This window comes from Rhyacophila brunnea, unplaced genomic scaffold (genome assembly GCF_057557595.1).
Source record: "Rhyacophila brunnea isolate RB1 unplaced genomic scaffold, BYU_Rbru_1.0 scaffold_10, whole genome shotgun sequence".
In the NCBI taxonomy this organism is placed as follows: Eukaryota; Metazoa; Arthropoda; class Insecta; order Trichoptera; family Rhyacophilidae; genus Rhyacophila; species Rhyacophila brunnea.
In genome coordinates this window covers 32,243,031-32,264,510 of record NW_028232752.1, presented here as the reverse complement: position 1 = coordinate 32,264,510, position 21,480 = coordinate 32,243,031, and the positions used below count along the sequence as shown (strand labels likewise).

Here is a 21,480-nt window from a genome sequence, read left to right as displayed (position 1 = left end):
TATTGTTGAATACCTTTTAAATATTTTTGGGTTATATGAGCCAATTGAATGTATATAAGTTTCATTGGTTTAAAAAAATTATCATTTAACAGCCATAAAAAAATGTTACTTTATTAAATTTTGAAATAATATTCTATGGTTGATCCAGTATTGCCATGTCTACTGAAATTTCAGTAGATCAACTGATATTTTTTGCCAATATACTGAATTTTTGATTTTTTTTTCGAAATTCAAGAAATCTACTGATATTTGTGTTTCTCCACAATTGTAAATTAACTGATGATTCTTTCAATAATAAACTTGAAATGATTTACGCATGACCTTTTTTGATGTTATACACTTCTAAATTTACATAAAAAGCATTGTAACTCTACCCAAGAGCGCCATTTTACCCATTAATATCATCATTGTTTACAGTAAATTAACATTATTAGTTATTGTTATTCTTATTAGTTTTAAATCATATCTAATAAACCACATTTTTCAAAATCTACTGATATTTTATGAAATCTACTGAATTTTTTGTCAAAATCTACTGAAATTTTAAATTTTGACTTGGCAACACTGGGTTAATCGCATAGTCAGTGTCGCCATGTCTATCTACTGATTTTTTTAAATTTTGGCTTGGCAACACTGGGTTGATCGCATAGTCAGTGTTGCCATGTCTATCTACTGATTTTTTTTTTTTAATTTTGACTTGGCAACACTGGGTTGATCGCATTAGTCAGTGTTGCCATGTCTATCTACTGAATTTTTAAATTTTGACTTGGCAACACTGCAACCCAGTGTTGCCAAGTCAAAATTTAAAATTTCAGAAGATTTTGAAAAATGTGGTTTATTAGATATGATTTAAAACTAATAAGAATAACAATAACTAATAATATTAATTTACTGTAAACAATGATGATATTAATGGGTAAAATGGCGCTCTTGGGTAGAGTTACAATGCTTTTTATGTCAATTTAGAAGTGTATAACATCAAAAAAGGTCATGCGTAAATCATTTCAAGTTTATTATTGAAAGAATCATCAGTTAATTTACAATTATGGAGAAACACAAATATCAGTAGATTTCTTGAATTTCGAAAAAAAATCAAAAATTCAGTATATTGGCAAATTTCAGTAGACATGGCAACACTGCTGGGTTGATCGCATAGTCAGTGTTGCCATGTCTATCTACTGAATTTTTAAATTTTGACTTGGCAACACTGGGTTGATCGCATAGTCAGTGTTGCCATGTCTACTGGAATTTCATTAGATCTACTGAAATTTTTGTCAGGAAAAGAAGAAATTATGATATTTGTGATGAACAAAAGTCACTTTTTACATGATTTTTTAAAATACACTTGTGAGATTATGTCAATATGCACGCTTTCACCAAACACAATCGTTGAATTTCATACATTTTTGTCAATCAATGGTATTTTGAAGAAAAAATCAAAAAATCTACTGAACTTTGAAAATGTTAGTTGGCAACACTGCTTGATACCTTTTAAATATTTTTGGGTTATAATGAGCTAATTAAATGTATATAAGTTTCATTGGTTCAAAATAAAAATTGATTCAACAGCCTTACAAAAAAAAAAAACAAAAGTGACATCATATTTTAAAATTTTCATTGGTATCTTAAAACGCCGATATGTCGTACGCCCGCGTTTCAATGAAATGATCAGTTTTAATCGGAATTCGTATAAATGTTATTGTTTATTTGAATATTTATAGTTATCTATGGGTGCTTGTTATAAATGTGAGTTATTATATTGTGCTGTGCATTTTTAAATCATTGTGAGACGTAAATAATATCACCTGTCGTTTTTTACATAAACAACAAATAATGACAGATGTTACCTATTTTTTAAAAGTGATTTTTTTGTGACTGTGTTAAGTTATATAAAATTGTGCTCACTTCAACTTACAGTCACTCGAATGCATCTCATAAGTAAATATGTGGTGATTCAATTGAAATACCGTATGTTAGTATACATAGCGTAATAAATTTATAGTGTCAAAAGACTTGATTTCCGTCAGAGGTGTAGAAACTTAACTTAAACAGAGAACTTAATTCATAAAAATTTAAATAAATCAGTTCTAATATGTTTATCGATCAATCTTATTATGATTAGTTTGTGAAAATTGATTGTATATATCGGTTAAAACGCATTTTAAATTTAAAGCGGCCATCTTTGTTTAGTCGGTTCGAGTGTTGCAAACATTGTGAAAAAATAAATTCCCATATTGTCAATAATGTGACGTATGTGCCGGAAAGCTTTAGAGAAACATCAATATTATATCGCAAGATAACTTAAATTCGGAAAACCCTTCCTTTCATACTCTATATGACCTATTTAAATTTCGAACATTCAATTAGTGTGTTTGGCGTTTGAACCCATCGGACGTGACGAATAAGGCACACAATCGCTCGCAAAAACGGGCAAATCTGTAGGATAATAATATATAGGAGTCATGATGCTGTGTATCGTGCAATTAGCTTATTTGATGGCACCATAAAGGTTGATTTGTTTTTTATTAATTATATAATGTTTGTAGACGTTTTAAATAGGATAAATTTATAATTGTATATATTATCATATTTCTTTAATATTTACACATGCTGTCTTTTCCTCTTTCTTGTCATATTAGTTGTTATTTGTAATTAAGATATTTTTATATATTTGTATGTATTATGTATTATGGCGCATTGGCCAAAAGCTGTAATGCCGTAATACTCTTTTTTATAAATAAATAAATAAATAAATAAATAAATTAAATAATTATTTAGCTTTTTCATCTTTTGTATCGTCAATCTTCAAAATATGAATCAAATGACGAAATTTATTACATTGATTCTGTAAAAAATACAAAAATACAAGTTAGAGTGGTTCCAAAAGTTATTCAGTAAATTTAACCAACTTTGATATTTTTATGTAAACGTAGAATTTATAACTGGAGATTAAATTTATTACACAAAGTTTGACTTCGATTATATTTTCTTTTCATTTAAGTCCTCGCGGCGATTGGAAAAATGAGCTAAGTGGAAATAGTAGTGGAAGTATTTAGTGGCCAAACGAAGAATATGATAACGGCCCTATTGGAAATAAATGATTTATATTCTCTGAAAATATTTTCCATGTTCTTTTTATACTTTGTGAAAGTTTCGATCATTTAATTAGAAACTAATTTATGATTTTAAGTTAAATTTTATATAAAAAAATAGCGCAATTTTATTATAAATGAAAGCAACATCTTAACACGTCAAAATAACGTAACTAATTAATATATATAATTTAGAACATCTCACCAATTAACACAATGCTTACGGGCCATTTTAATTATTTTTTTAATTAACGTGTTAATTTGCATTTGAAAAGTAATTAGCAAGACATATATTGGTACCGAAGGGATTCAAATCTGCATCCATCAGATTCTATGCTCTTACTGAGGAGGGGAATTAGTCAAAGAAGAAGAAGTTCTAACGTGCCTTTCTTACACCTTTTTCTACTTGGGTTACCAATGTATATATTTATATGGCAAGATCATGCTTATTTTATACGAAACAGAAACACTATGTCAAAAAGCAAATACAAAGTCACACTAGCCAAGCCTGGTGTTATAGTCTCGATGGTAATGTGTTTAATCTAATGGTCAGATTTACTATAAAGGAGTTGTATCCAGGGCTCCCTGTATCAAGTCTGATTTTTTTTTTGAAAATATTTTTGAAAAGTAGAATTTATAGGGACCAAAAGCTAGAAAAAATTATGTAAGTAGCTATTATATTCCAAAAAAATATGCTACCATTTTTTATATTAGAAGTCACAAACGAATTATCTAAAACATTAATTTTGATTAAAAGACAGCATAAAGCAAGAAAATTATTAAATATATTTAAGAGTTTAAAAAAATACGTTTTCATAGGGCACCAACCATAAATCCAAGACGGCTCTCGTGGTGCAGTGTGTAAGGCGCTGAACTTCAACCCGAGAGTTCTGGGGTCGATTACCCGTGAGGAAACAATATTTACGTGCTTTTCTCTAAACCTGGGTGTTTATGATTTTTCAAAATTAAGGTTCAAAAAGAAGTAAGGATATGGTTATTAATAATTAAAAAAAAACATAAATCCAGACCTATTTATTCTACTTATTAATTATAACATACACTCCGTGTTACTATTTTTACTACTAAAACTGAGAGATATTAAAAATCCTTAGTTCTATTTTAGCAGCATTTATTTTGTGTTCATCGGGTAACCAATTTTGAAGTTGCTATCAAATCCTAATTTACCACAGTATATAAAATAATAATCTTTTAAAATTATCCAACTGTGAAATAATAGCGTTGGATTCGGCAACCAGTTGTCAGCATATTAAACAATCCCTACAAATATATAAAATGAAACATTTCAAAGGTAGAAAAAGAAAAAAAACTGAGTTTCATACAACATTGTAGTATTTAATATCAGAGCATGGCAACACTGTAACAATATATAGTGTGTACACGTAAGGGTGGCAGCAGGCTAGGCGTAAAATGTCGAGTTCCCAGTTAGCTCGAATTAGAGGCGTTAGTCTGATTGCATTTCTTCCGCTTTTGCGATTCGTGAAATTATTCATTCATTTCGACGGTCGCCTTTGCCCTTGCTTGTCACTTCCCCTTCGCTCGCAATATTCTCGCCCGTGTAACGTAGTAATGAATGCACTATACCTACATTGTTTCCGGGAAAACGAGAGAATATTCTTAGAGTGAGATAATGAAAATTTTCAGAAAATATTACTCCTTCATAATTCAGAAAATTCTGGATTATCATAAATTTATGGTAGGTACATTATTCTTTATGTATTGCTATTTTGGCCATGCCTAAAATTTGAAAATCAATATCAGTTTATTCCGATAAAGTTAACTAAGTTGATACAATTTAGCTTTCCCACTCTACACGCAAAAATTAACAAAATATTAGTATGCTACATATTGTTTTGAAAATCAGTCATCAAGAATTAAACAGAAATTTTTATTCGTATCATGCCATCCCTTAATGAAGGTCGGGCGATTTTTGCTTTCTTATCTGCTACCCGGAACACTTCGACAAAGATGCACTCGTACCAATCACGGAGGTTATTAAGCAATGAAATGCGGTGTCCTCCTCTTCTACGGTTTTGGTTGATTTTTCCTTGGATGATTAGTTAGGGAACGCTGTATTTTTGTCCTCTCGTAATGTGTACGTATTTTAATGTATTTAATGATATATTTTTTAATTGAGATATTACACGTATCAAAAAAGATTACGTACATATATATCTGAGAGTCGAAAAAATATTTATAAAATATATATAAGTAGTCGACATATTATTTTAATTTATAATTTCCAAAATCCCCCAAAAGAAAAGATAATAAAGTGATAAAAATAAATTATGATAAAAGTTGAATTTTATTAGACTTATATTGATTGCAATAAAGAATTTATTGGATAATATAAATCGACATATTGTTTGAATATGAAAATACAACACTACAGAAAAAAACTAACGAAAAAACCAACCACATTTGACCACGCGTTTCATACATAAGAACGTCATTTAAACCGAAACAAAAATTGAATTCCTGAGCAGTTTCCATTTCTGAGAAAATGTTAATGAGTCAATAAACACGTCATTTATTTCTCTTTTATAGGTATAATATATAAAATAAATATTATAAAATGTTATATTATATTAGTATACAAACAACTATTAATTTATTTTTTCAGAAATTATACCTATAAGAAAGATAATAAACATTTTAATAACTGGAATGAATAGAAACTGTATTTTTTTGTTTCTAAGTTTTTTAATTGTTTAATTATAGTTTATCAAATTCAAATATTGTCTAAAAGTATATTTTTTAACCAAAAATATCAGCATAACGTATGTACATTAATTAGTAAGTAATGTATAAATCTATGACTTTGTAAAGCTCACATACAGTAATAAGTAACTTTTTAATTTTTTAAATAAATTAATTCGCATGACATAGATCCGAAATCAATCTATCGGTTGATTTAAAAATATCAAAATAATCCAACACATTGCGCAAGTATAATTCGCGGTAATATCGTATATTATAGCACGTCCTAATTGCTTGTGAATATTATATATTTTTTTAAATTGCGGCTTCACAGTTTTTGAAGCATTTTAAACACGAGGATTATAGTTGAATAATATCATAGAGTGGACATAACACGATTAAAATTGCATAGTCGACCTTGTTTTCGCGCTTTGCATGAAATTTCAAAGCGGATGAATAAAACAATCATTTGAATTATTTGTGGCACTAATATAATATTGCATACTGTAGTTAGTAGATATATTATAAATAAATAATCGCAGGTAAGTTATTATTTTCTCAGTAACCATAGGTTATTATTAATTGTCTAATCATTAATTTATGCATAATGAATGCGAAAATATCAAGTGGCATATAAAAATACAAAAACTGCGACCAGCAAGGTGTGATATGTATGCATCTTTTGGAGGTAAGAGAATACCTAAACGGCCAAAACTGAGATCGATGGACTGTGCCACAGGAGATTTAATATGCTCGACCAACGTAACTGGGGAGTGTCGGGGCTGGATAGTCAAAAATGGAGGAAGTTTTTAAAGAAGCCAACACTCGCCAAGGGTAGTAGTTCCAAAAATGACGATAATCATTAGTAGGAAAGAACTGCTCTAGTCGGTTCAACCAGGTGTTCAACTCATCGAGCCGTGTTACATGGTTGCCATAAATGCCAATTTTATCGTATTTAGAAAATTTGTTATCGTGTTGATCTCTTTACCGAGATCGCTTGGCAGTATTTTTATTAGCTTTTCTTAGTATCGTTTTAATTTTACCTTTGTGTGATCCTCTCTCCCATGGGCACTCTTACTTTAAAGTCATTTCAATTCAGTCAAACTAAATTTGATTGCAGTCAGTTTCAGTCGACCTCAGTTTTAGGTTACTCCTCCTAAGACATTCCCGGTCATACTTCACTTCTTACGTAGGGAAATTGCATCCCGGGTAATAGCGGATGCGGAATGGGGCGGATGTGGTTTTCTGGGGGTTTTAACTTCAAAGTATAAATTCCTTGCCATTGACTATTAATAAATATACATAAAAAAATTTGTTAATGAAATCGCATCATGGGTAACTTTAGAAAAGTTTTAAATTCATATCAACCCACCTTTTTTCCGACCATGTCCGATCCTAATAAGATCATATGGGCCTCCACAGAGTGGAGTTTTGTATTAACAGATTTTGTTTTTACGAGAAATGGATGTCAGCCACTTGTTCAACCTAAACGGTCCATACTATGACTCTACAGGAATTAAAAAACAATATGTGTACTTACCACACCCAGGATTCAAACCTGGAACTCACGACTATGTAGGCCGCGCGGCCATCACGGGACTGTAAGAGTGATTAAACCCTCTGAATGGTATTCATATGATCCAGCTAAGAAAATAATATACGATAAGAAGAATAAATCATAGGACTCGGTATTATGTTGATAACCGAATTCGATGTTGATGTCGAATAACCGGTTCTTATTGTAATCCAATATTATCGCTGGCTAAAATCATTCGTACGATTCGAATATTATTCAATTCAGTTGACCTTTTTAGAAAACATTACTGCAAACACCCCTCATAGTAATCTATTCAATTGTCCCTATAAACGGATACAAACGATATCTTCGAAGATCTCTTCGACGAAATCGAAAGCTGAAAGCCCATAAAGAGGCTTCGAGTGTGACTTAGGCAATTGAAAGCCTTAAAAGTGCGATGGTAGGTGATAGAGCTTAACTACGCAATAAATGGACGAGCCCCTTTTTATAGGGGGTCGAGCTTTTGTTTGTTATGTAGGGCGATTGTTTTATATTCATGCGTCGTAGATGGATGTAGGGAACGTATGGATGATTTGATGACGTCATTCAAAATGGCGTTCGTAAAACACCCTTTCAACGGTATTATGATAATTAATTTATTACAATAAACACCCTCATTTTCATATTGTTGAAACAGAGATAAAAAATGGTGGAAGAAGTTACCGGTTGTTTTACTCTTTGTATTCTGGTACTATTAATTAATAGTAATATAATGATGCTGATGAAAGCTATATATTGGTTGTATTTTATCAGTGATGCACAAACCGCGGCCCATGGTACCGCGTGCGGCCCAAAATACCAAGTTCTTCATCACCAAATTTTTAATTGAATACGACAAAATTATAATTTCCTATATACTAAGTTCTATCGTACAAAGACATATGTACGTAATGCATTATGGAAAGTGATTGGAATAGCCGATATGTAACTATTAAATTTAAAATAATAAAATGTATGTTTAGTTATATAAATCATTGTTTTTCAACACTTTTACCCACTGCGGCCCGTGAAAAATTAGAAAATTGATAAATTGGCCGTTCTTTTAAATCAGTTGTTCACCACTGTATTATACTTTTGTTATTGTAAAATGATTATATATATATCTATTGCTTATTCCGTTGAAGCGACCGCAGTTCTAATCATAGTCAAGTGTAAAAATTTATTGTATTTCAAAAGGTAAATCAACAAACATAGACCCCTTCTAACTAACTCGTTCCGCAATATACTCGGTCTTTATCAGGCGTATCACGACGTCCTATGATAATCCTGGAAATGTCTCAAAATCGGTTACTTAAAACTGAGGTTGTTACGCACTCAAGTTTACTTTAACTGAGTTTACATGACTTTTATTTAAGAGCACAAATGGGAGAGAAAAGTACGAAAAATAGACAAAGATAAATAATAAAATATAAACCAACCGCTAATATAAAACTGCTAAACGATCTGAGTGAAAAGATCTTCGTAATGAAGTTTAACACCTCAATTATTTATAATCAATAAAATTAGCTTTTGTGGCGACCAGGTCCGATGACCCAAATACTAGTTCAACCGACTTCAATAGCTCTTACCTTTTGGTATACATTTCAGGACATTCAAGATGTGGTTTGCGTCCTGTAAAAAAATACAAGCAATAATAGTTGCTTTTCACTCATCTTAGATTTTCTCAAAACAGCTGAGTGATTAATTTCACTAATTAAACGGAATATTCGATCGCTACGTCCATAGAACATTTTCCCTACACCCCTTCAAATAACGGCGAAAGCTGTCGTTATTGTAATTTATCGTGAGACCTCTGTCGATCGCGCGGATCGTTTTAGAAAATGGCTCCCGAATCGCAAACTAGGCGTTCGGCTATTTGCATAACGACCGATGAGATGGCGCTAGCTTTTGGGCACCACTTTTGAGATGCGTCTACACAATTTTGACTTGGTACAGCTGACATAGATAATGATTTTAATTTTAATTTAAAAAAAAAATCTTGATACTAAGAAACCTCAATATCTATACATGTTCAAACTGTGAGACAAAAACTACTGTACATGTAACGAAAAAACGTCTTAAATAGTGTATTATATCATTAACGACTGCCCAATACTAGAAAAAAGCGGTGGGTTTTCGGAGCTCTCTGCAGATAATATTGGGCATTAAAAAAATAATGAAATAAATCGAGGAACATTATAATAGTACTCAAGAAGTAACAACACCACCTTATACAAAAAAGCAATGGTTCATAATGAATAATATGCATGGATTAAGCATTACAGATAATATCAAGATGTGGTCAAAACATTACCAGGATTATATTAATAATATTATGATTTTTCAAAAATATCTTCCGGTTAGAAAATGAATAATAAAATTGACATCACAAACCAATAGTAATTGTATATTGATCGTGTTTTCAATACAAATAGCGTTACCTTCATCATGTCATAGATTTTTTTTAAATATATTTGAGTAAAATTTGATAACAATAAAATAAACAAATAAATGCTTAACCTATTGGATCTGTTATGAGTTAATTCGTTAATCAAGATGCAAGATCAATATTTCTTAAACTGTAAAGAGATATATAATGATAAACCTAAATAGCATTAACTTGGTACAAGGTATTGTTATGGATTGATACGTCATTATAGATTTGTAGTTTGTTTCTTCTCGAATATGTATGCAATTTACACGATGAGACCTATGCAAATCTCTCCCAACAAAATAGGGATATATATTTTTATGAAAAATTTTAGTATTTTATTGGTATTGAGTTAATTTGTAGATAGTATGTTTACAAAATACGTGAACCCTAGAATGCAATATGGCACCTCGCATACTATTTAAAATCAATGCAACCGATAATCATACCTCGGACAGCTCAGTATCATTTAATATGTTACAGAAAAATTATACATTATGAAAAATAATTCCGATAGACTTTTTAAAAAATCCCGGGAATTCTTGAAAATTTCAGGAGATCATTCAACTTATCGAGTATTTCTCGAGAATCAAATATTGCTAACTTCTCGATTTGCAATAACGAAATAAAATCGAAAAATTCCTTCGGCAATATCACGGATGGATACCACGCGGCGCCTCCAAGAATCCCTGTCGCTCACCAGCCTTCTTGATTCATTCCAGGTCAAACCAGCATCAAGTAGCTCTACCATATATACTCTATAGATAGTATTTAGCGGCCTTCCAGGACGTCTGAATCCGGTCATCTTAAAAAACAGGCAAGCCAGGTAAAAGTTCTCTTCTGGCATCCGTAGCATGTGGCCGAGCCAGATCTAACGTCGCCTTTTCACTCTCAGCGTAATAAGAGGCTGCTTGGTACGTTTTTTTTATCTCCTCGTTGCTCCTAAAGTCATACCACGCATATTCAATATCTGTCGCAAACATCTGTTTTCAAAGCTCAGTATACGGTTGCTCTGAGTCTTTGTAAAGTGCCATGATTCGCTACCGTAAATCAGCACCGTCAAAATGCAAGCGTGAAGTAGGGGGCATTTGGTCAAAGTCGAAAAATTACAAGATCTTTAAAAACCAATATTTTTTGATATAAGAAAAACAGCCTGTTAATGGTGCAACCATATTATTATTTTTAAATAAGGTATAATAAACCTATTAACATTTCATTTTATGACACCATTCCGCAGATTTAGCAAGTACCGTAAGACTAAAAATAATGATAATAATATTAATAAATTAAATTTGCGGAACCGTCTTTTTACCTTTAAATAACAAATTATACACAGTAAAAAGGTACTGAAATGTTTTATTTTTATATAAAACACTGGAAAGATTTTTATACGTTTTTAAAAGCACAATGTAGACGCTGCATAACGGCCGTTATCCGTAACGACGAGGCGCTCACACTAGGGTATAACGTCGGCTTTGCCCCGTTAATCAATTACGAGTATGATTGATCCGGCTTCGCTAGTCGATTGGGATGTAACGAACTTAGAAAATCGATACGTGCTGTCATAGCAGTATTAAGAATTACTCTTCCGTGTAAAAGGTAATAATTTACTAAGTGACAAAATTTTGTAATAATTTATTTATCGGAAAAGACTTTTATTTTTTTAGATTTGAATATATTTTATAAGTACCTAAGTGAGTTTAATTTTTGAAGTTATACTTTTATCTTAAAAATACCCTTATGATATGCCTATCCATCATGTCAGAGTTAATGGTTCTATACAAAAGTGCAAAATCTGAGCTATACCGTCGGATTAATAGGCAATATAAAAAGCAAGGGGGTGATGAAATCTTCTTTCCTCTGAACCAGCATTAATCGAAGTTCTTGCATAAAATCGATCATCATATCGTCACCCTTCAGGCAAATGTCACTGTTAATAGAAACCATATAATATGTAGAAGAAAATCTGTTTCCTTTAGATCAAGCTTTCTAGCATTTTATGGTTTTCTTATGAAAGCTGCTGCATGTTTCAGTTTGTTGTACTTGTCATTTTTCTATCCCACAAACAATGAGTAAGCTCACCGCTCCTTAAAGTTTGTAAGAAAATTATTCGACAATGCGTCCTTTTCTTACTTCATTTTCATTTAAGCTACAACTTTATAGAAGAAAGTTTGGTTTTATACGTTTATCCTGGATACAGCGGCAAACACATTTTGAAAATAGCCGATATACTGGATTATTTGTTAGTTTGGGTTAGTTTAGGTGAGGTCAAGTTATCCTAACAAATTATCCAGTATATTGGCTATTTTCAAAAAGTTTTTTTTAGACTTGAGATACACTGGCTCGAATTCCGACTAAATCGACTTTTTTTAAATTTAAAGAAAATTTTCATAAAGCTAACGATATTAAAATGGAAATGTAAGAGCTTTACACGATATTTTATTAGCAAAAAACACTTTGGGCTTTCACAAATATCGTAAAACATAATTACGCACAGTGTTGCCAAATGATTCAATAATATAAAATAAAATAAAAGTATTGCATGTGAAAAAAACGTGACATTTTGAGTGAAAAACACTGAAATGTAATGTTTATAGTGGGCTAAAAAGTGGCGCGTGTTTCCTGAGCGGCGTTACATGCTAAACAGGGAACAAGTAAAACATAACAAGTGGTAAAAATGTACGTGACAAACATGTTCAAAATATTTTACCCTCCGGAAATAATGCTTTAATTTTGACCTTAAATGTCAAACAAATATCTAAAGTGCTATTATTAGATTGGGTGGAATTACAGCTGAATTAATACTAACCTTTGGCTTATAATTATTATGATCTTCATAGTTTTAAATAATAATTTTGTATTGCACGTACTTGAAATTATTAATAAATTCTTATTTCGGAATTCCATAGCTTGAATGAAAGATATAGGTCATCACAGCAACAACAAATAAAAGTTAAGTGAGCTTGGAATATGGTTATTATCCGATGTCTGGACAAAAACAAACCATAAGTGCCAGTGAGAAAGCATTCGGCACGCTTATATCCTTCGCACTATTGTGTACACTAATAAAACTTCACACCTATTTAATTTACAATACTATTTGATTATAGCATCATACAAACTTTAAGCTTTTAAAATAAACAATATAATATAAATATTTATGTACCTACTTGACTGTGTCAACCTAAGAAATGTTCAAAAGGTCTCACAACATTCAGTTCTTTATCTAAAAGCAGTAAATTAACTAAGATAACGTCTTGAACCAAATGCACACCTGCAGTAATAAATAAGATGATATATCTATTTGTTATACAAGTAGCACTTTAAAGCCAAAGTAATATTTTATCTATGTTGATTTGAACACGTGCATATTCTCACTCTCTTTTAAAACATTTGACGTGAACCAAGAAATGCACTTAAGTGTTTTTTATTAATATTATTTATGAGCTCATGCAATCTGTTATCTACCCTTTTGGGATAGACACCTGCATTCGCACCATCTTTTAAACTTTGACCTCAACCAAAGTAATATTTTAACTATGTTGATTTAAACACGTGCATTCATTATTATATTGCTTCAACCTCTTGTAAACATTGAAATAAACCAGAAAATGCACTTAACTGGTAATTATCAATATTATTTTTGAGCTTATGTTTAATACTCACACTAGGGGTAAAGCAATCTGTTATCTACATTGATTGCACACGTGTTTACCTTTTTGGGTTAGCTAACATAAATCAGTTATCACTGTCATCTCTCGTTGATGTAAGTAGAAATTATAATGAACACCTGCAGATGAAATGGAGTTGTTCAAGTCAAAAAACCCATTAAAGTGAATCATATATAATCTCAAGAAATCCATCCCTGTTTGTCTTTTGTTTCCAACCATTGTACAGTACGTAACCTCTGTCTGTCAAACACTTTGTACTAAAATTATTACTGAAATAAATAGTAATGTTTTACTTTACGTAAAACCCTATTACTTATACACTTACACAATCAATTATACACGTCCACCGCTCAAGCATCCTAGAAGGTAAATCTCCTGACAAATTACCTTCAAGACGGACAGTCTATAAATGTACAAGAAAACTGTGAAGAATTACATCAAGGAGTTTCACAGAGTGTCCCAATTCTGGTAAGAACTTAAGGAAGGTTAATACCATCAAACCATATAGGTAACCTGCCAGCCAGATCACCTGCTTTCTTAAAGTACTCATCACTAGGACATAACAGCACGTTAGAGTAAGAGAGAACTTCTACGGCTTAAATAAATATTTTTTACACACGTCGCCGGTAAATATCGGTTTGAATGACTCCATTCATTCAAAAGATGCGGGTACATATTGTTGTTTTTATTTATTTTTTGTGTTTATTTATTTATGTATTTATTTATATTGTATTTATTATTTAATATTTATTGTTTTTGTGTTAAATATAAAGTTAGTGGTAACTATTTTTAGTTAATTTAGTAGAAAATATGGTTAACTATGTTGTGTTTAATTTTGGTAGCCATACTGAGAAGCAACATGATGGTATAACGTTTAATAGTTTAGTTAATAATAATAAAATTGAGGTTCTACTGTACGGTATATATAGCCGAACAATACACACTCTCTTTATGTTATTACTTATATTCTATACTATATTCATATTATCTCAATACGCCTCTAGTAGTATTTAAATGCCATAATCGCCTGTTGTTAGTAGTAATAGCTGAAAATATTTTTATAGGAAATAATAAGATAGTTATAATAATCAAGACAAATTTTCCCCTTAATTCTGGAATTAGCTAACTTCAACATTTTTAAAACTTAACGAAATCCCGATGAGAAAAAAATGCTTCCATTAACGTTTATTGTTTTAAGACTGAGGGAGTATTTTCTGTGAAAGTTTCTTAAATTCATGATCTCGTTATAAAATTCTCTTGATGCTTCAATAATTTAATATTAACAAGGACATTATTAAAAAAGCAATATCAGTATCACTTCAATAAGAAAAAATACGGATCTCTTGATATGTGTATGTTTTGAGCAGTCAATATAAAAATCTAGAAAAATATTATTTTTTTCATTACACAATAATTCAAGTGGGTTGCCATAAACGATACATAAAATGCAATCACAACAGTTTTAAGCTTGCGGGTTTCCTTTATTTTCCTCTTTTACTGTTAATATTTTTAATATAAGCCATTCTCTCCAACTTGTCACAAACCTCCCCTCTCAAGTGAATTCTTAAAATCTTGAAAAAATCAAATCGCTTTGCGTTCATATACGGCTCTTCTGTGTCATAAATTTAGCCACCCTGCTTTAGGGAAATATTTATAATTACGTACTAAATGGTGGTTTCGTAAAAATATTTTGTCAAAATTGGTTACATATATTAAAAGTACCTACCTGTTTGTTATATAAATATTTTAGATATCTTAAAATTATATGTAAGTGATGGGATTTCAAGCGTTATAGAAGGATGAGTAAACATTTATGTAAAAAATATTGCAATTTTATACATATTACTAAAATTTTGAAAACGCTGCTGAGAAAATATATTATAAACCAATAGAAAAAATCTTTTTGAAATATATTTTCTCAGAAGTGTTTTCAAAATTATTTATGTTTAATAATTAGAATGTTACATTCTTAAATCTTGTCAATTATTTGTTGAATAAAAAAATAGCTAGTTAATTAAATATTACTGAAAATTTTCATATACATCATCTATACGTATCCTGGTTATTACGAATCAAGGAACAGTTTATAAAACTACATTTGTAGCTGCGTGACTTTGAAAAGAAACCGATAAATTGCGCTGCCCATTGATTTGACGCCACAAGCGCTATGTAGACGGATGAGGATTTCACTCTATGTTGTCTCCGTATTTTTTATCTCTCAAAATCTTACAGACAGTCAGCCTAGTCTGATTAGCTCTGACCCTTTTGATCATAATACGAGTCCTATATTTTTGAAACTAAGCATCTTACACTATTAAGATTTGTTTCTATTGATAAGTGTGGTTTCTAGTTGTCAAATGTGATACCTGAACTGAAATAACTCTTTGGCAAGTTCATCTGGTTATTTGGTCGAGCGAGTCATCTTATCTTGTTAATCAATTATGTGTACCGTATGAAGTATTCTCTGTTAATATTGATTAAATCTCTGTGAACTCTGAATAAACACTAAAACCGGTGTGTTTAAAAAAGTGTTTCTATTTTATATATATTAAATATATTAATTAATAATATTTAATATTTATTATATTTAATATTAATTAATATTTTAATAATTATAATTATTAAAATATTTATAAAATATTATTTATGTAGGTAATAATAAAAGCCAAATCTTCAATAAATGGACAAAATACTGAAAAAGTAGATGATTCAAAAGAAAAATAATGGTTTTCCCATAAATATATAATAATTATTGATGTTTCTGTGTTTTTCGTTGCGAATGTAGGATGTTAATATTGACAGATGGTCAGACAATAAATACAGCGCAGCGAACTATAAATTTGGCAGAACGTATGCCATTGCATTTCTGTGTCCGACCATTAAAATATCCCTTCCAATAAAAAAACGCGACCTCCCCATAAATAAGGGGCATAATGACCGCAAATACCCAATAAACCATAAGTATGATGAATGACGTAGATGTCGCGCGAATAAAATGGGTATTTATGGACACTTCATGACGGCGATGTAATCCTAGAATGTGTTATTTTTACACCATTATTACGCCATTATCAAGTGAGGTGATATGTTTGTTATATCTATAAATATCTTTTCAAATGCAATGCTACATTCTTAAATATTTTAATACTAAAATTGAACATACATAATTCGGAAAACATTTCAAAAAAAATACGACACCCAACTGGAATCGAACCAGCGTCTCTCGGGTTTTGTGCTCACAAACATAGACCACTATGATAAAGGGTCATACTTGATTGCGACAAATTTTAAATAATAGCTTTTAATACTCTCTGAAGCGCTTTCCAAATTGAGTTACTATTGGCGATCGGGTTTTGTATTTTTAAATCAAATTAGGTATTACTTTAATTACTTACCGACTTTACGGATCACTCCAAGATTTTTTGTTGTAACTTACTTGAACTTGCTAATAATAAATTATTTAATTAACATTTTTTTTATTCGCCTCTTTTCATTCAAATCATGTGAATAATTCGTTGGATAAAAAAATCGTTAATAGTAAAGTTAATCATAACTAATTATAAGGGAGTGATCCTATCTACGTTATTAAATTGATTTAAATTACAACGATGGTAGCCATTATTAAGGCTATACCTCAGTTGAGGCATGGTCTAAAAAGATCGTGGCTAGGCGATGAGCGGATTGTGCAAATGACGCGTGCCGAACGAAATATAATTTGTCATATAAATCCAACATGCGTCCATTTAATGTTCTGTGTATTGTTCTATTAGTAACAATAATAATATATACATTGACATGTTTTCTTTTTCAAGTAAATGGGTAACGTTTTTTAGTCATCTTTACACGATTTAAGAATTAATACCCCCGTCGCCATCACGAAACAAATTGATGTGTTCACAGCTCAACGTTTGCTCTCCGATTGCCAGGGAGCCAAAATTTCGTCGCACCTATAGTTGAAAATTATTTGCCGTTTCACTGAAGTACCATCTTAACGAAATTTTCAAATCACAAATTTTATATAATATACTAGCTGAAATACCTGGCTTCGCACAGGGTCGCTTCGTGGTGATATTTATCTAAGATATTTAAAAAATTTAAAAGGTAATTATTTTTTTAATATTAAAATATCTGTGTAATGCAATATGGCAATATGAAAATAATTCTAATATGAATAAATGTCAAACAAAAGACCACTAAATTAAAATCGAATCCAAAATATGCAAACGTTATTAATGTAATATGTAGTAAAAAAAATCAAAATTGGATGGAACATACAAACAACAAACTTTGTATTTTATATAATACTAATTTTGAAACTTTCGCAGGTGTGCGCACAACAACTGACAAAAGTTTCATCGCAATAGGATGAATGGCATAGGAACGCATACGAATAGAAGAAGAAGATGATGGTTGTACTAATTCAGAAACCTTAGCGGGTGTGCGTACAACAACTGGTCAAAATTTCATCGCAATCGGATGAATGGTATAAGAACGCATACGAATAGAAGAAGATAGAATAGAAGAAAATGAAGAAGAAAATCGTTGTATCAATTCAGAAACCTTTGCGGGCATGAGCACAACACTTGATCAAAATTTCATCGCAATCGGATGAATGAACGCATACGAGACAGACATACAGACAGACAGACATTCGTTTTTATATATAAGATGTAGCTTATACTCTTGGCGCAAATGCAAGCATTAAGTTGACAAAGTTTTATCGCAATCAGATGAACGGTATTGCAGCGCATAAAATACGAACAAACAAACAAACAAATATTGATTTTTATATATTAGAAGATATCAGAAGTTTTTCCAAATTATATGTAAGTACTAACTATCTAATATATTTATTTGATTCATATTATATTTTTCTTTATTTTTATAATTGAGGCGTGTATTTTCAAAGTGAACTCATTCCACTTCAACAAATTTTTGGTAAAAAGCCAAAAAAACTGTTTATGGTGTTGATGTTACAATATATATTCTTTTTGGATTGGAATAAATTACTTTTATTACTAACACTGATTTTGAAGTTGATTTTTCTACTGGATTAAATGCTATTTGGTTCTTCTATATACAAAAAATCCTTTAAATTTTGGGATTTATAACTCATTTCCATCAAGTAGTGGAATAAGTTCATTTTGAAAATACACCCCTAAATAATTATGGTTTCCATATTGTTTCACTAGTTTATGGCACTGAGTTTTGGAAAAGAGCAGGCCATGTCTCAAGGATGATAATATATACCCAACCATCTAAGAGACTTATGTTTGATATTATACTGGAAGGGAAAAGTAGTGTCGGGAGATAGACTGTGACTAGACTGTGATATTTTATTTTGGTTAGTTTGTAAAAACAGATACAGTAGCCTTATGACTAAAGCAGTGAAATATTTGTGGTAGATACACAGAGAGGTGGGCAGCTATTTCTTCGAGTAGGCCTAGTCTTGACCCATTTTGGTTGTGGTGATAATGATGACAGTTGTACGGAAAGATTTGCTTCGTACATGTACCTAAAATAATAATTTCTTATTACTAAAATAGTTTAAAAAAAAGTAATATGTGGGCAAGGTTATTTATGCTTGGAATTTATTTGCGTATACTTAACGGAGGTGCTTTACAATTCAAAGTAAAAGCATTAAATACGCCAGCGTATTATAACCTATATAGGTACAAAATTTTATTTTTTCCTTTAAATCCGAGTTATTTATCTTTATGAACGGTTCACAAATCAAAAGAACGGCGGGGATTTATTTAATTTTGGATTATTTGATACGTTCTTTGATATTTAAAGCAGTCTTTCTTCAAACAATGATAGCTCAGGCATATGAACTCGAAAATCTTAAGCCAGGGAAAAAACGCAATTAGCGTTGTGAATTTTCCCAGCACTGCGACGTAAGTAGATGCTATTACACCCTAAAATATTTGCGCAAAGGTTAATAATATGTCGTCAAAAAGATTGTAGCATATTTTAAATTTTCTCTTGCTAGAAAATATTTTGCTTTTGGTCATGTTTTATCGTATTATTATACAAACAAAAAAATATGTCACTGTTCTTTGTATACAGGTGGTGTGTTTTACCAATTAAGTTATCGATGTATTTACTTATTATGCCGACATTTTCTACTAAGTTTCAGCTGAGTTAAAATTTTATTCGGTATTATAAATTATGTATGCTAACCCTTAACTGCATGGTGTTTTAATATATGCGTGAATACAATTATTTTATTACAAAACTTGCAATTTCCTTCAGTGAGGATACTATATAGTATATATTTAGTATCGACTCCGATTTAAAGAGGCAATATAATATTATAGTATATAGTACAAATAAAAAGTAAAAGGTATATTAAAAATAATTAAAATAATATAAACTGATTGTAGTGTACAGTAAAGTTGTACATTACAATTCAGGTAATAGTAACTAAAATATGGTAAAGTTGTTATGCATATTGCAAATTTTCGATACCAATCCCTAACGTGAATTATACCATACCACATCATCGACTCATCAGATGGAAGCAGTTAAAAAAAATAACACTAAAACAGGCTTATGAGGTCCAATGACAGTAGTGTAGTAAAACAGAAGCGTAGTCAGTAATATAAGTTAAACAATCACTTAGACCCAGGCTTTCAGAAAATCACATAAATAAATATTGTAACCCCACCAAGATCGAACCTGGAACTGCCGGATAAAACGCCAGAGCCTTAGACACTAGACTACGAGGACGCAATAAGGGTATATAATTCTTTATACCCTTATTGCTTCCCATCACATGTAACAATCGCAAAGTTCACTAATGCAACGTCATTTTCCGAGAGTATCACAAAACACTCTTAACTAAATAATGTATTCTAAATTCTAAACTTTATAATTATTTATTATTATGTAAAAATATATGAAATTTATTATATATTAATATTGTTCTTAATATCTGCAAACCCACAACAAAGTTTGCATCATGTAACCAAACACTATATTTTGATACCTCATATTCTCTCTACTGTATTCCGAAAGCTTTTCACAGGTTCTCATGCCCCATACATAAAAAAATAACCTCCATTTTCTTTCTAAAAAGGCACGTATGCCTCCCTAATGCATTGGCTGACCAACTACGAGAGAGCTTTTCCTGATGCACGATACAAAGTCGACGCTGTATGAACTAAATAAGATACTTATATACTTATGCACTTTTATTATTTTAGTTTTTTAAAACCAGCATGAATTTTATATAAAATAGGGAAAATGCACTATTATTTCTTTTTAAATAGCATCGCAATCATATTATGCAAAGATATGGCATGGTATCAAAATATTGTCGCCGTACAGGCAAAATAAATATTGTTATAGTATTATGTAGGTATTGTTATAGTACTCGTAGTATGTAAATTAAAGTATTTAGTTGATATACATATCAATGGATTCAGAAAAATATATTGTGAACGGTTCAAATTCAGTAAATGGGACAAAATACTGAACATGACCAATCAAAAAGTAAACATGGCAAAATCTTGGATTCTGATACATTTTCCACTCTGCTTCCCATTCCGCATTCCAATTGCTCCACTTCCAAGAAGGCAGTAACTGACTCTCACACACTTCAAGATTCAATGTATAATGTGTTTTTTTTTTAATTTACTATGAATTAGTAACTGTGAATTAATAAAAACCTGTGAATTTTTTTATGAGAAGGATGTTAAAATACAAGCAAAGTAATAATAAAAAAGCAGTAACTACAATAAATAAACGACTGCCTTTTTGCTAGGTAGGTATCATTTCAGCAGATGTCCATTTTTTCACTAACGATTTTAATGGTTTTTTAGTGTTAATACTGATTTTAAAGGCAACATAATAATTATATAGCTTCAAAATTACCTGATGGATGGCATTCATAACTCAATTTCACGAATTTTGCGAGTTACTATCTTCTTCCTTGTTCATGTGAATACATCGCAACAAACGTATACGCAGTAACCAATATATATATTGACCATCTAGCCAATATAACGA

General features: G+C 30.8%; 1 protein-coding gene across 1 annotated transcript in view; it reads right to left on the bottom strand.

Annotated features, from left to right (window-relative positions):
• Csgalnact (Chondroitin sulfate N-acetylgalactosaminyltransferase) overlaps positions 1-21,480 on the bottom strand; it is a 294,143-nt gene that overhangs the window by 184,910 nt on the left and 87,753 nt on the right. The gene's annotated exons all lie outside the window — the stretch shown is intronic.